At 44.6% G+C, this 14340-nt stretch overlaps 1 protein-coding gene across 3 annotated transcripts in view; it reads right to left on the reverse strand.

Moving 5' to 3' along the window:
* The window catches only part of DGKH (diacylglycerol kinase eta), a 1951678-nt gene that overhangs the window by 492426 nt on the left and 1444912 nt on the right, over window positions 1-14340 (reverse strand). The window lies entirely within an intron of this gene.

A 14340-nucleotide genomic window follows, 5' to 3' on the forward strand; every position in this document is an offset into this window, starting at 1 on the left:
ATTAAGGCTAGGGGAAGGGCAGGGGAAGCAGCCGTCCGGTGGCTTGTAATGTGGGTTTGGATCTTGAGATTCAGCTTGCGATCCCAGCAACCTGATTGGTTGCATCCCCTGCTTCGGGGACTAATTAACATACATGTGGGAGTTATGAAGGAGGGAGAGCTACCAAAGTACCATGAAAATACTTTAAGCTTTTCCACTATGTATCCCTCCCTTTTTACCCCCTGTTGGGACTTATTACACAGCAAAATGAATGATGAGGAGAGGGGTCATAATATGTCAGGTGGTTTCAAGCAAAGAGGTTACTCTGTACCTCCTGGCCAAAAGAAGAAACATCTAGTAAACAGTGCTTACTTAATGTCTGAGGAGTAGCCCAAGTGGCCCAAGACAGATCTCAGAAATGGGTACATGCCTTTGGAAAGCTACTAATGCTGCTGTAGATCTGGTGAAATGCTCATCTAGTCTCTTAACTATTGTAAGGGTGCAGAAGTAAGAGATCGACACAATGGAGGCATGTTTATAGCTATGAACGTTTATTAAAGAAATGAGGATTGGGAAAACCCAACTATTCCTAATAATAAGAGGGGTTTCCCTGCCTCATAGAATAATCTAAGGAGTCCGTCAGGATGTCCAAAGGAAAAAGTCCACCATTGAGTCAAACCTATTTCCAACTCTTACACTAGGAACTCAAACTAAGGTACAAGTTGATCTTTTTTGGTTCAAAAGAGTGTATTTTCTTCTTCTGGAAATGGGTTTAAAAGTTATTTTGCAGCTCGTAAAAAAAGAAAAGTTCAAGTGGTGCAAAAACAAACTTCCAAAGCGTGTGCCACCTTGTCAAAAAGGTTGCCGGGTCCTCACAATGCCAAGCGGATGTCTCCCTTTGCTTGGCTTTCCAAAATGTTCACAACCACCAGGCGGGATGATTCCTTCCCCTGGTTTGTCTTCAGCTTCTCTTGGCTTGACATAGTGTTCACAAACCGTAGGGGGAATGCTTCCCTTCCACTGGTTCCAGCTTCTCTCGCAGCCAACCTGGCTCACTAACCTGCCATGTACTGGGACTATGAAGATGTCCAATGATTTAATCCTCTTATGGGTGCGAGTTCCAGACTCGCCTTTCTGACTTACATTCTGTTTTCTGCTATACTTGGTATACTCCCCTGCCACGTATCAAAGGACGGTTTTGGATATGTTAAATTCTCTGGCCTCTGTTGGTGTCCAAGAACCCGTCTTCTGGGGTTTGCTCATCCTTCCGGGTTCTCCGCCAACTTCTTTGGGGCCCCTGCACCTCCCTGACAGCATACCTTTTTTCCCGGTCCGTGGTGGTTTCTGGTCTTCTCGGACACCTGCGATCTGCTGTGCGGCTTTCCCGACCTTCGTGTTCGTTCTGTGGCGGCTCTGCAGTTGAAATCTTCTTCTGGAGAACGCAACATTCTCTCTTGTGTTCTCCAGTCTGCTGCGAGGCCAGGAGTTTCTCCTCCCAGGATTGTGATGTGGTCCTTCCGCTCCAGACCCACTCTGCTTCTGCTTGCTCACGCCTCAGCTTCTCTGTCAGCGTTCGTCCTTCTCCCAGGTCTACAATTGCTCTCGTGGCTCTTCCAAGGAAGGCTCAACGCCATTGCTGGTCCTCCTTCCGTTTTCATATTCCATTGTACTTCAGATGGTCCAGATTGACTAGACTGAGCTGCTAGGACTTGCGCTGTATTACTCTGCGCCTCTCTTCATCTCAGTTTTCCAGTTAAGTGTTCACATGGGTAGTCGCTATTCTCCCTCATCTCAATGTAAATTAAGGAATTGGTATCTTCTACCTTATAATAATACATAGAGGGCGGAGGGAATGGGTTGCCCTGAATTAGGTAAGCGGTTAAGGGAGTGGAAAATGGGGAATTTGCATACTGCGTTCTCCCAGACAAAGTCGAGAAAGGGGAAAACCATACAAAGATAATTTTTAATAGAAACTTTAAGAAGTTGAAAACCATCAACCTTACTAATTGCATGGAAGCAGCTCTAAATGCCACCAAAGATTCAGACTCCTCTGATGAGGTGGCTGCTTCTTATCGGACAATACAGAGCGATAGCTGGGATAAGCTGGTGCCATTAAGATCGAAGACTGTGAGAGAGAGTGTGAATAACCAAAGATGGTTCTCATCCGAATTATCAAGAGAGCAACACGTCAGGCAGAAAGATCTTTGATTAAATCCAAAACATCAACACGCTTAAACAGAAAGAGCTCGCAAAAACATATAAGCTGGCCATATACAAAGCCAACAAAAACTTTAATATCCATATTTAGAACACCAAAAATGAATCAAAGAGATCACTGTAAAAACCCCAAGTACAAGCAGAGCCTTTCGTACCTACTTCAGTAGACTGCATCAGGGTCCAGCAAGCTTTTACAGACAGTTGATAAGGCTAGAGAGAAACCGAAAAGGGCAGAAATCTCTAATCCAGATTTCCATAAAAAACAAGACATAGGAAAGAGTGACAAGGCGAACAAGAGCATTAAACAACTAACGGACATCCCCAAATGTACCTTTCACCCTATTAATTATAAGGAAATTCCATCCTAACACTTGTTTTAGGGACGTTGTTCCAACTAAATTAATCCTGGACAACATACACATCCGCTCTCCCTTTTCCACAAGGTTTGTGAATTCATCTTTCCATCATGCTTCGGCACTAGATTGTATTAAAGAGGATGCAGTGGTGCCACTTGTAAAAAAGGCAGGACTTAGGTCCCAGGGACACAACCAATCTTAGACCGATTACTAATTCAGATTTCTTGTTAAAAATATTTGACAAGGTTGCTTGTTTACAGCTCCAAGAACATCTGGAAAAAGCCAACTGTTTGCACCCTAAGGAATCTGGCTAACACCCATATAATGGGACAGAAAGTGCTCTAATTGATTTGCAATCCAATCTGTTGAATATCATGGACCAAGGGAAAGAAGGACTACTGATCCTGTTGGATCTCTCTGCCACCTTCGATCTTCTGGATCACAACCTTTTATTAGACAACCTTGTTACATCAGGTCACTACTGGATACAATCCTTCCGGAGCAATAGAAAGTGCACTGTGCGATGGGGTAGTGCTTTTACCAACTCAGCCCCTATTGCCTTTGAGGTCCCACAGGTTGCAAGTCTGTCATCAGTGAAGGTTAACCGTTACAACAACCCGCTCTGTGAAATACTTGCTGAGAAAAGTGTGACTTTTAAATTACACTGATGACACACAGTTACTGTGGGAACTTGATGGGACACATGAAGCAGATTCTAACAAGCTCCAATCGATATATGGTATTAAAAAGTGGATGTCAAATAACAATGTGTCTTAATAACAACAAGATCTCAGTTCTCAACAAGGTAAAAACTCTGGCAGTCATCTTGGAAGTATCATTAGACGCAGAAACCCATGTTAACTACATAAAGAAAAACACCCATTACCGCATAATAAAAGAAACGGCCACGTAATTCCCATGTATCTGAACTGCGGAAACAACTGCAGTTGCTTCCCCCATACAGTTCGAGATACTCGCCTTGGTACACAAATGTGTGCATGGGTCCGTGCCTCGTTATCTAGCAGAGAAATTAATTAAATGTGAACTTGGTAGGACCCATAGGTCCTCGGGTTCTATGCTACTCACGTGTACAAAGGCAAGACGTACCAAGGGCAACATATGATCTTTTGTAACAGCACCCAGGTCATGGAATAATGTATCCATTGTTCTTTGTCAGGAAATCAACTTTTTGCACTTCCGTAAGCAACTAAAGACATTCCTGTTTGCATAACTTATAGTAGCTTAAGTATTCCTGCTTTCTGTGCCCTGTGCTTCATGCTCTGTCGTAGACATTTTGTGCGCACTGATGCCCGTTGGATTTTGGTGCTATATAAATAAAATAAACTTCTTCCCTCGTCCCAGAAGGGATTTCCCCACACATTGGATCCTGCCATGGTGCAGCACACCTACGGGAACTATTGGACTGTGGCTGCACTGGAGGGGTTCCCGGCCAAACCCCCATTGGAGAAGGTACGAGATCCAAGGACTTGTCACACTATGCAAACTATAGGACTGTAAAAATTCATGACAGAATACATCTGGCAATGGTTTGTTTGTTTATTTATTTATATAGTGTTAGGGAGAATTCTCTGTTTAAGCTGAATTTCCTAACCTAGTGAGTCCCCCAGCAGCTTTGCTGGATTTTTGGGGTTTATTTTTTTCTCCTGCCAAGAGTGAGACTCTTTTACCCTCACTCTTGGACATGATTTGAGTGTGTTTCTTTGAATCTAGATGTGTTAATGGGCTATGGGGTCTTTTACACCATAGGGTTTCATGTGTTTTTGTGATGTGTGTTACACAGCACCCTCCGTGCAGTAACACAGGGGTGTCATAGTGACCCCTCCAGTATAGACTCCATACCCTGGGACTGACTACTGTCCCCCAGGGCATGTAAAGTCACCATTGACTTTACTAGTCTTAAATTCTGAACAGAACCAGTACAAACCATCATATTGTGGACGTACTGGCTGGGGCAATTCGATTGCCCCAGGGTCTGTTAGTCGAGGGGGCACGTCTCCGTCCCCCCTGATCGAGTTTTGGCTGGTGGCAGTGGATACTAATTTTTATATTCAACCCCGAATATTTTCCTATGGGATTTCCCATTGTTTTAGGCTACTATCTTTATTTAATTATTTAAGGTGGCCTCGAACATACCGCCGGTTTAATTAATTAATATTAATTCTCCGGTTGGTATGGTTTGGCAAAACTTGATTCTAAAAATGGCGTTTGTGTTCTCTTCTGTGACTCCAACCCAAGTCGAGCCCTTTGTTCCACTTTTTGGCGGGCTTCTCCACAGAAGCCCTCCAAAGTGGTGCCACTATGTCTGGGGTACTTAGGAGGGGTGGCGGGGTATTTAGGCACCCTGGACTGAGTTGCCTAGGCAACTCAAGTCGCACTCCGCCCTGATTGGCCCAAGTGGTGAGCCGGCCGGCTCATCACTGAGCATGTTTGAGTGACAGCTAGGCTGAGTGAATGGGGGTTTGCTGCATAAAAGCAGGGCTTTGGGGACTGGAACTTCAGAAGTCGCCACAGGACCTAAGAATCCGACGAGGGAGAAGCTGAGCCGACCTGCCACGACACCACGACCGGTGGAGCCCTGCTGGACCGTCTCACCACTTCTCCCAACGACAGAGGAGATCTCCCGCCGGAGAGTCTTCTTCCTTTGACTGGTGGGGATAACCAGTTTCACCATCTTTTCGCTTTCCCGACGTATCTCGTGGCCGCCTTGCCCGTGCTAAGCACCCTGGCAACCGGGATACCACGTTTTACCACGACCGCGAGATAAAGGTACCACCTTTTACAGGAAAACTCCGCGGCTGGTTTCTGCCCTGGTAGTGCAACGACCTGCATCTTTCCTCCACGTCGAGATCTTCTCTTCCCCTGGACGACGCCACAACTTGCAACCACTACCAGGAACAACTGCCACCGCTGGATGATCCTTCCCACTTAAGGTACCATGTCCTGCCTGGCTTCCCTTGCAACCGACTGTATGGGGTAGATTTAGCCCCCAGCTTTCGAACCTGGGTTAGCCTGGGACACCCTGGCTAAACTTTTCTAAGCCTCTCTAAACTCTTATCTCAACCCTCTGTAAGACTTTCTAAGCCTAGTGTAACTGTGTGATCTTGGGCGCATTTGTGCTCTGCTCTCTCTAAGAGTGGGCCCAGCCTTTGGACTTTGGCTCACCAGTGACTTTTTGCTCTCTGCCTTGCTAATAGTGTTCCTGAATCGTAGAGTGGTGTAATCCTGCATATTCTGTCTTTTTCCCTCCCTTTTTCACAACCCTAGTATAGTGCAATCTAGTTAAGCGCTCACCTCTGTATGAAAATAAGTGGTCTTACTTTGATTTTCTAATAAGGGAAAAAGGGGTGTATATATCATAATAGTAACTGTGTTTAGAATATTTTACAATAAGAGTGCTTCAGTGTTTCAACTGTGTGTTTATAAATAAATAATTATATACTTTGATACCAAAGCTGTGGTCAGTGTTTGCTTGTATTATTGTATCTGAGTGCCTATTGAGTATACTTTGCATACTGCCTAACTCTTCTTGAGGGAAGTCAGACTGCTCAGCCACAGCTACCAGGTAAATCTGGGTGGTACAGACTGCTACCAAGTGGGTTTACTGCTAACACCTGTAGTCTTAAATCTTTTACAGTGGTCCCTAAGGGAACTGCACAGGTTTCTGCCTAACATATAGCGCTCCTCGCCCAAAGGTATCTGGGCGCATTTTACAATTGAGTACGGGTTGCATAAGAGATACATGCATAGTGCAATGATTACATTATTTGCATAAAAAGAATTTCACAAATATTATACAAAGGGTATATACAATAGTCAATATACGTGGATGCTGACAGAGGCAGCCTGAGGAAGATTTAAGAATCTCTGTTCGAGAGCCAGTTCTTAGTGTTTTTTTGGACGCTAAAGAAGGATTGGTTAGTTCTTAGAGTTGTAGGCAGTGAATTCCATTGCATTGCGGCCATAACCGGGAGGCTACTACCCCCAGCTTTTTTTAGTTTGTATCTCTGGACTTTGAGGCAAAAGAAATGTGCTGTTCTCATGGGGCATGCTGATGTGTTTTTGATTAATTTTGACATTAAGTATTGAGGTGCTGAATTATTTAAGCATTTATAGGTGAGGGATACAGTTTTGAGATGTATTCTGTTTTTAATTGAGAGCCAGTTGTTGTTTCGTCTAGTTTCAGTTATATGCTGTCCCCTAGGAATATTTAACACAGTTCTAAGTGTGTTATTCTGTAGGATTTGGAGTTTTCTGATGACGTATTGGTTGGCACCTAGGTAGAGTGCATTACAGTAGTCAAGTTTCAATAAAATCGAGGCTCTCGCTAATGTAATGCAGCTGTCTGTAGATAGAAAGCGTTTGCAGGCGTGGATCAGTTTACAAGTGTACGCAGTTGGTGAGGCTGTGGTGTTAACTTGCTGGCACAGATTTAGAGCAGAGTCTAGGTAGAAACCCAAGATTTTTACCTCCTTTGCCACTTTGATGCTGATACAGTCTATGTTTTTTTTCTTATTTTTTTGTTTTTAGTTTTCAATTTTTATTTAAACATATGATACATATCAAGTTCGAATGATCAACACAGGATAATAGATGCACATACAGATTGGTAACTAACGGAATCTGCCAAAAATATATACTAGGGTAAAGCAAAAGAAGAAGAGAAAGAAGAAACAAGAGAACGAGGTGATGAAGAAAGTATACAAGACCAGAAATTATCATATATGACTACTGTAATTCATAGTAAGTGCATGACTCATGAATGGTCATAAAACAACAACAATTTCTTTAGCCAGGATGACAATGTCCTGTATAGACATACAGAATTGACCAGCATACTCTGCAAACACAGAATACTGATAAAACAGAACTGTACATGTTTCATATTTGGTCACATTATCCATAGACATCAAGAAAACTTCCCCATATGTCCCAAAACTTGTAAGTATCTCCATTTTCTCTGTAAATTGCCAATTCGTAGGTAGAAACGTTAAGCAACTCCTCCAGCCAATCGTCAATGCAAAAAGAGGCAGACTATTTCTAGGACCTTAAAATCATCTTTTTCGCTATCATACAAGCCCATAGGAGCCATATTGTTTTACAGTATTGAATATCCTCTAACAAAGATGTATCTGCAAGCACCAAAAGTGTCACAAACATTGGAACTGTAAAACACAATACTAAGCCCAGTCTGTCACAGACCCCCATCCCAGAATGTTTTAGTTTTCGGGCAAAACCAAATCAGATGGCTTAGAGTGCGCCCCTATCCTGCTTGCACTACCAACACAATTCATTTTCCAAAAGTTGTCTTTTGAACATCCGAAATGGCGTCCAATAAGATCTGAAGAGGCATTGGGTTTGCGAAGCTCTTAAGCCCCAGTCCATGCTCATCAGTCACACATTACCACAGGACCTTAACCAGCAACCCCCCACAATCAGTTCCCCCAGTTCTTCAACCCAAACATTTGCCAGATCCCCCTTGCAACATGTTTTCAAGATTCCATACATAGTGGTGGCTGGGTGATTGCTACTGTCAATGTTCAAAGAGAGGTAGTTATTGCCAAGTTTGTTGAGACTAGCAGATGCTCCCAGGATCAGTAGCTCAGTCTTCTCATCATTCAGGTGTAGTCCGTGAGTGGCCATGCAGACCTGAATGATGAGATAGATTTTGTGCCCAAATCCGTGATACCAGTCAATGCTATGAGGATCTGGGTGTCATCTGCATAATTGATGTAGGTGACACCCAGATGGTCCATATCATCAAACAAGGGGTTAGTGAAGATGTTATACATGGTGGACAATACACAGGAGCCTTACGGTACTCCACATATTATAGGTGTGGGGTCTGCCGAGGCCGAAGCTCAGAACACTCTCATGGACCTGTTCAGAAAGGAGTGAATCCAGTTTGTGGCTTCAGGTGAGAAGTGGGCTGAGGTGGAAGGTGCTTGCAAAGGACTTTATGGTCCACTAAGTCAAAAGTAGCCGACAAGTCTAAGAGGAGGAGGGCTAGTTTCCCATTGTCCTCGAGTTCATCAATTTGGTTCTTTAAATCAATCAAGGCCGTTACTGTGCCATGTTGCGGTTTGAAGCCAGACTGGCGGAGCCCTAGTAGGTTGGTAAATGCAAGATACGATTGTATCTGGAGATAGGCTGCTCTGTCAATAATCTTTAGTAAGAAGGGAACTGTTGTAATCGGCCTATAGTTTGTCTGTATGTTTGGATCCAAGCAGGGCTTTTTTAGGAGTGGTAAAACTCAGGCGTCCTTAAGGTTGGTGGGGACGTGGTAGAAATGTCTCTTTCACATAACACCGCCTTAAACATGAAAAGGGTCTCTTTCAAACAATGGTGCTTTAAGTATGGCAAAAGGGTCTTTTGGCAACTTAAGTAATGGTGTGTTAATATTTTTTTAGGGGTGATGAGAGCATTGTCTTTTCCAAACAATGACTCCCCAAGAGTAATAGAAATGTCTCTTTCACACAACATTTTATTGTTAAGAATGACAACGTGTGTTTTCAAAGAATTTGTGGTTTTTGTAAGGATGACAAAGGGTGTCTTTTCCACTTTAAAGGCTAGTAAGAGTGTCTCTCCTCCAATAAAATTGTTTAGACCTCCTGGTGTACCCTCCTGCCAGGTATCTTTCACCAAGTCTTTTCCTTTCATTCGTTGTGTGTGGATTACCTGGTATACTCCCCTGCCAGGAATCCCCCCCCTTTTGGTTCTCGCAGATCCCTTGCTGTACTCTCCTGCTGGGTATCTTTCTCCCAAAAGTATTGACTACCTGATGTGTTTCTTTCACCAGGACCTCTCACAATGTTTTCTTTCCCTTTTTGTGTAAAACTGTTGTACTTCTTGACTGTCTATACTTCGTCAGCTTCAGGTACTACTTGTTCCAACCTCCCCCATATTGACATCTCATATATGGAGATTTGTCTTCTTTAGTAGTACTCTTACTTGTGGCAATGCTTGTTCCATTTTCCCCCAAATTGACTTCGCATAGAAGGAGATTTGTAAAAATGTTGCCTTTCACCTTCTTCATTAATATTTATCTTCGGAGGATAACATTTACTCCAGATTTCCCCATAGTGATATCTCTCAAATGAGAATTTATGCAAGTTCTGTCTTTTCAATTTACTTGGTCGGTATTCAAAAGAATTGTTTCTTGTGCCTGCCTGTACGCCCCAGGGTCCCCAATACTTATGGGCAGACTCACCGGTGTTTGATGGGGTCCGGACTGGGGCACGCTGCTTCCGTTAAACTGGAACTCTGGGAAGCCTTCCCCGGCTTCGCAGACCCTCATTTGGTTCCACCGTCGGCTCTGCGTTCTGGTGTTGGTGCAACTGAATCGATTTCGAAAGACTGTGTCTCCAACAGCCTCCCCTCTGCTGTCAAACTTTCAGCAGTCCCCCAAAAGCCTCTGCAGCACCTTTTCCAGTCTTACGTCTCTCTGGGTAATTGTGCTTCAAAGCGGGTGTTTGTAAGCACCGGCTCTCCCGGCGCAGTTTACCTCGAGTCTTCTTCTGCTGTGTATGCCACGTCCAACTTCGCTCGCTTTGCAGCTTCCTTCTTCTCGCCTGAATGCAAGGTACTCATCAGGTTTAAATATCAAGAGAAGCTGATTTCAATTAAATTAACTAGTCTGCACGTTTAGCTTGAAGTTTCCTTCATTTTGCATTAGCTCCTCCATCTTCCTCGTCTCGGAACTTTAGGCTTTATGGGATTTGAAATCTGTAGGACTTTTCAACATTTTAAGGCTCTATTGTTTTGAATCTTTGTTTAAATCAAAACCATCAGAAACAGAAGATGTTAAATGTGTTTTGTGTGCATATGAGGTGTGAATGGTATCCTATCTAGGGTGACTAACAGGAAGAGGTTTTACAAATGAAGGGATTTGTCAAATGACAACATGCCATCAAGAACGCTGGAATTATAGGGTCTTATTCACATATAAGGGAAGAGTACCGCGGTTGTTCTGATTGAGTCACCACACCTCCCCGACAGCCATCTCCTCCCATGTGATCCTCCCTAATAATACCACCCCAAGGGTCAGGATCAGGGAGAGACTGCCTTCCCCTGGCCACATGAGAGGAGACTTTAGGCTTTGGATCAGGGACGACTCCATTAGGATTCATCGCAATATACATTGTATACAATATACGAACGCCGGCTTCCTCCCTAAGGAGCTCCTCCACAAGGGGCATTTCCTGTCTGGAGCCTGTCCGGAGGCTACCGAGGCCCGGGCCACAGGACTCTGCATTATAGCAGGTAAGCCTCCCTAGACTTTGCAATTTCCCCTGAACACTGAAAGCCAGCATACCCCGAGGACGCTTCCGTACACCACCTTCTCTGGACAGTTGATCACAATCTCATGGCTCTAGCTGCTGTAAAGTAATGTATTACGCTATCACGTGTGTATACTCCCTTTGTAATCTATGTATATAGGCACTTGCCTCACTATGCCCTCTCTCTCCCTGCATTGATTCCGCGAGCCACCGTTGCCAACACCACCACCCCCATCAGGCCAGAGTCAGTTTATCCCAACTGCCCTCAATCCCAGCAGCGTTTACTGCATCCACCCTCTTAAGACAGCGTATTAACACGCATTCCGTCCGCCTACCTCCAAGCCAGAGATACTGTAGACCCATGCCCTACGAGCATATCGTTTGCCTTAAATGCAATATGTTCTAGCATTTTTACCTGATTGTACTAGGCTCTAGTATCTTGATTGCCCACTAACTGCTAACCCAGTCTTTCACCTGATTGTGCACCTTAGCACCATTGTCCATTACCATTTCCTGATTGTACTGTGCGTTAGTATTCTCAATGTGCACAAACTGCAAACCCAGTCTCTCACCCGATTGTGCACCTTAGCACCATTGTGCATTAACATTTCCTGATTGTACTATGCTTTAGTATCTTGTTTGCGCTCATCTAGATGAGACCCACCTGAATCCAGTCCTTCACATGATTGCGCATCTTAGCTCCACTGTGCATTAGCACCTTTAGCCACTATACATTGAGCTTTTAGTTTCTTGAATGTGCATCAGTCTGAACCCAGCCCTTAGCTTATGATTGTGCATCAACCTTGACCTTACCTAAGTGTGCATTAGAAATCTCTACCCACTTGCGCATCCTCACATGAGCACGCTATCTACCACTGTGCCAAGTCACTCCCAATCACACTGACATAGGAGTACTGAAATTCCCGGACCAATTCTAAATCAGGTATGTTAACCTGGACCTTCCTCATTATGTTCCCATTCTGCCTGGTCCCGCATGGCATCCCCTGTACAAGGTTACACTTCCTCTCACACCCCAATGGCCTCAGCAGACCAGCTTGCCCAAGACATCATCCCATACCGTGCCCCACCCCCTTCCTACCTAATATCAACCCTTTCAAGCCTGCCTCCACCATCGACTCACCGTATAGCAGATACCTCCAGCCTCCAAAAAGCACTACAGACTACCCCCTCTGGCCTTCCTACCCTCACGAACCTTACTACCAGCAACTCCAACCCCTGCACAGGCTCATCGAGACTCGCCCGACTCAGATCTAGAACTGCGACCCTCCCTAACCTAGGCAACAAACAAAACAGAACCTCACCCAAATCTGCCTCTCATCGCACACACATTATACCTCCGATAGACCAGATCACACCCTGCCTGAACGTACCCTCCCTTCGCACCCCCATCAAAAAACCATGCCATACCACCAAAACTATTAAAGGTGCACTCATTAATGCGAGATCCATAGTCGCCCATGCCTAGACATAGCCGACATTATCTCCCTCAATGAACTCTATTTCATAGCTATTACCGTGACCTGGCTCCACCCAGCTTCTGGCCCTTCTCTATCGTTAGCTATACCCAATGACTATACCATCTACTGTGCAGACAGACAAACATCCAAAGGTGGTGGAGTAGCCATTATTGCAAAAAGCTTCCACAATACCAAACCCAACTCACGACTACTTATCCTAGGAGACTTTAATCTAGGTTACAACGATGAGAAAGATGACAAAGCTAACACTATCGGCAACACCATCTCAGAATTAGGACTCACCCACCATATCTCACAACCCACACAACAACAAAGGTTGCATCCTTGACTGGATAGCTGATCTTAATTGCAATACCCAACACACCATGCGCTTGGACTGATCACCACCTCATCACTTTCACCATCAACAAAGACACTCAAACACTTGGGTCTCCTCCTAATGCTCCACCCACACTCACAAGAAATAACAAAAACATCACAGTAGAGAAACTCCTCCGTTTACTCCAACCCATCATCGACTTTTCACCTACCATGACTAACCCTACTGAACTAGTAGAGTTATACAACACAACCTTCATTAAGGCTATAAACACATAGCACCACTCAAGATACGGAAAGCCAAACCACGCGCACACCTCAATTCTTGGTTCACCCCGGAACTAGAAATGCTCCGCAAAACCAAAAGACAAGCAGAATTAGCATGGAAACAGTCACCATCCACCAATAACAAGACATCATACGCACTGGCCTCCAACATCTATAAGACAGTAATCATTCAGTCAAAAAGAAATATGTACAATGAAAGAATCTGCAATGCCAAATCCAATACCAAAGAGCTCTTCAAGATCCTGAGCGATCTCAAATCACCATCCCCCATTCCAGACACATGCAACAAAGACATCCACTGGTGCACGAACATACAGGAAGCACTCTTAGGCAAAATTGCTATGTTACAAGCCAAAATCGCGACTAAGAAAGAAAGTCTCACCCTCGCTGATAACACCACTTGGGTACATACCCACACCACCCCACAAAATGATGACAATAACCTTTTTGAGTTTTCCACCATAACCATCAAAGAGGTTGAAGAAATAATCAACTCACTGAAACCGTCCAAATGCCAAGGCGACATTTGCCCAGCCCCGGTCATTAAAGATGCAGCCAAACAACTTGCTTCCTTTATCACATCCCTCATTAACTCATCTTTCACATCCAACATAGTGCCTGACAACCTCAAGGACTCGTGGGTTCTTCCCCTACTTAAGAAACCCACACTAGACCCAAGTGTCCCCACCAACTATAGACCCATTACGACTGTACCCTTACTCCTAAAAATCCTTGACAGAGCTGCCTACCTCCAGATACAGAACCACCTTGAGAAAAACAACTTACTAGGACTTAGACAATCAGGCTTCCGCCCCAAACACGGCACTGAGACTGCCCTGATTGACCTTAAGACACAGATGGATAACATTAAAGGCAATGGCAAACTGGCCCTCCTTCTCCTCCGTGATTTATCGGCCGTCTTCGACCTGGTCAACCACGACATCCTCTGCAAACATCTATCCTCTGCAGTCAAATTCTCAGACAATGCCAACGCATGGATCCAGTCCTTCCTGAACAACAGATCCATGAGAGTCTTCGCACCCACAGCCTCTGCCAATCCAGCCCCAGTCACATGCGGCGTCCCACAGAGCTCCTGCGTCTCCCCCACTCTACACAATGTGTTTACGAAACCCCTTTTTGACATACTTCACCGTTTGGGTGTCATCTACACCAACTACGCAGATGACACACAAATACTGATCCCTTTAACAGGCGACTACTCCACTGACCTCACTGCTCTTAACAACATCTACTCCATTATCCAAGAATGGATGGCTAAGGGGCGTGGCTTGATGGCCACGTCGAAGGACGTGCTCTGGAGGCGCTCCCATGATCCGACATCGATCCTGGGGGAGAAATGAGGTTTGCAGGAACATAAGACTGCCA

Source organism: Ambystoma mexicanum, chromosome 7q, assembly GCF_040938575.1.
Source record: "Ambystoma mexicanum isolate Mex_15411 chromosome 7q, UKY_AmexF1_1, whole genome shotgun sequence".
Classification (NCBI taxonomy): Eukaryota; Metazoa; Chordata; class Amphibia; order Caudata; family Ambystomatidae; genus Ambystoma; species Ambystoma mexicanum.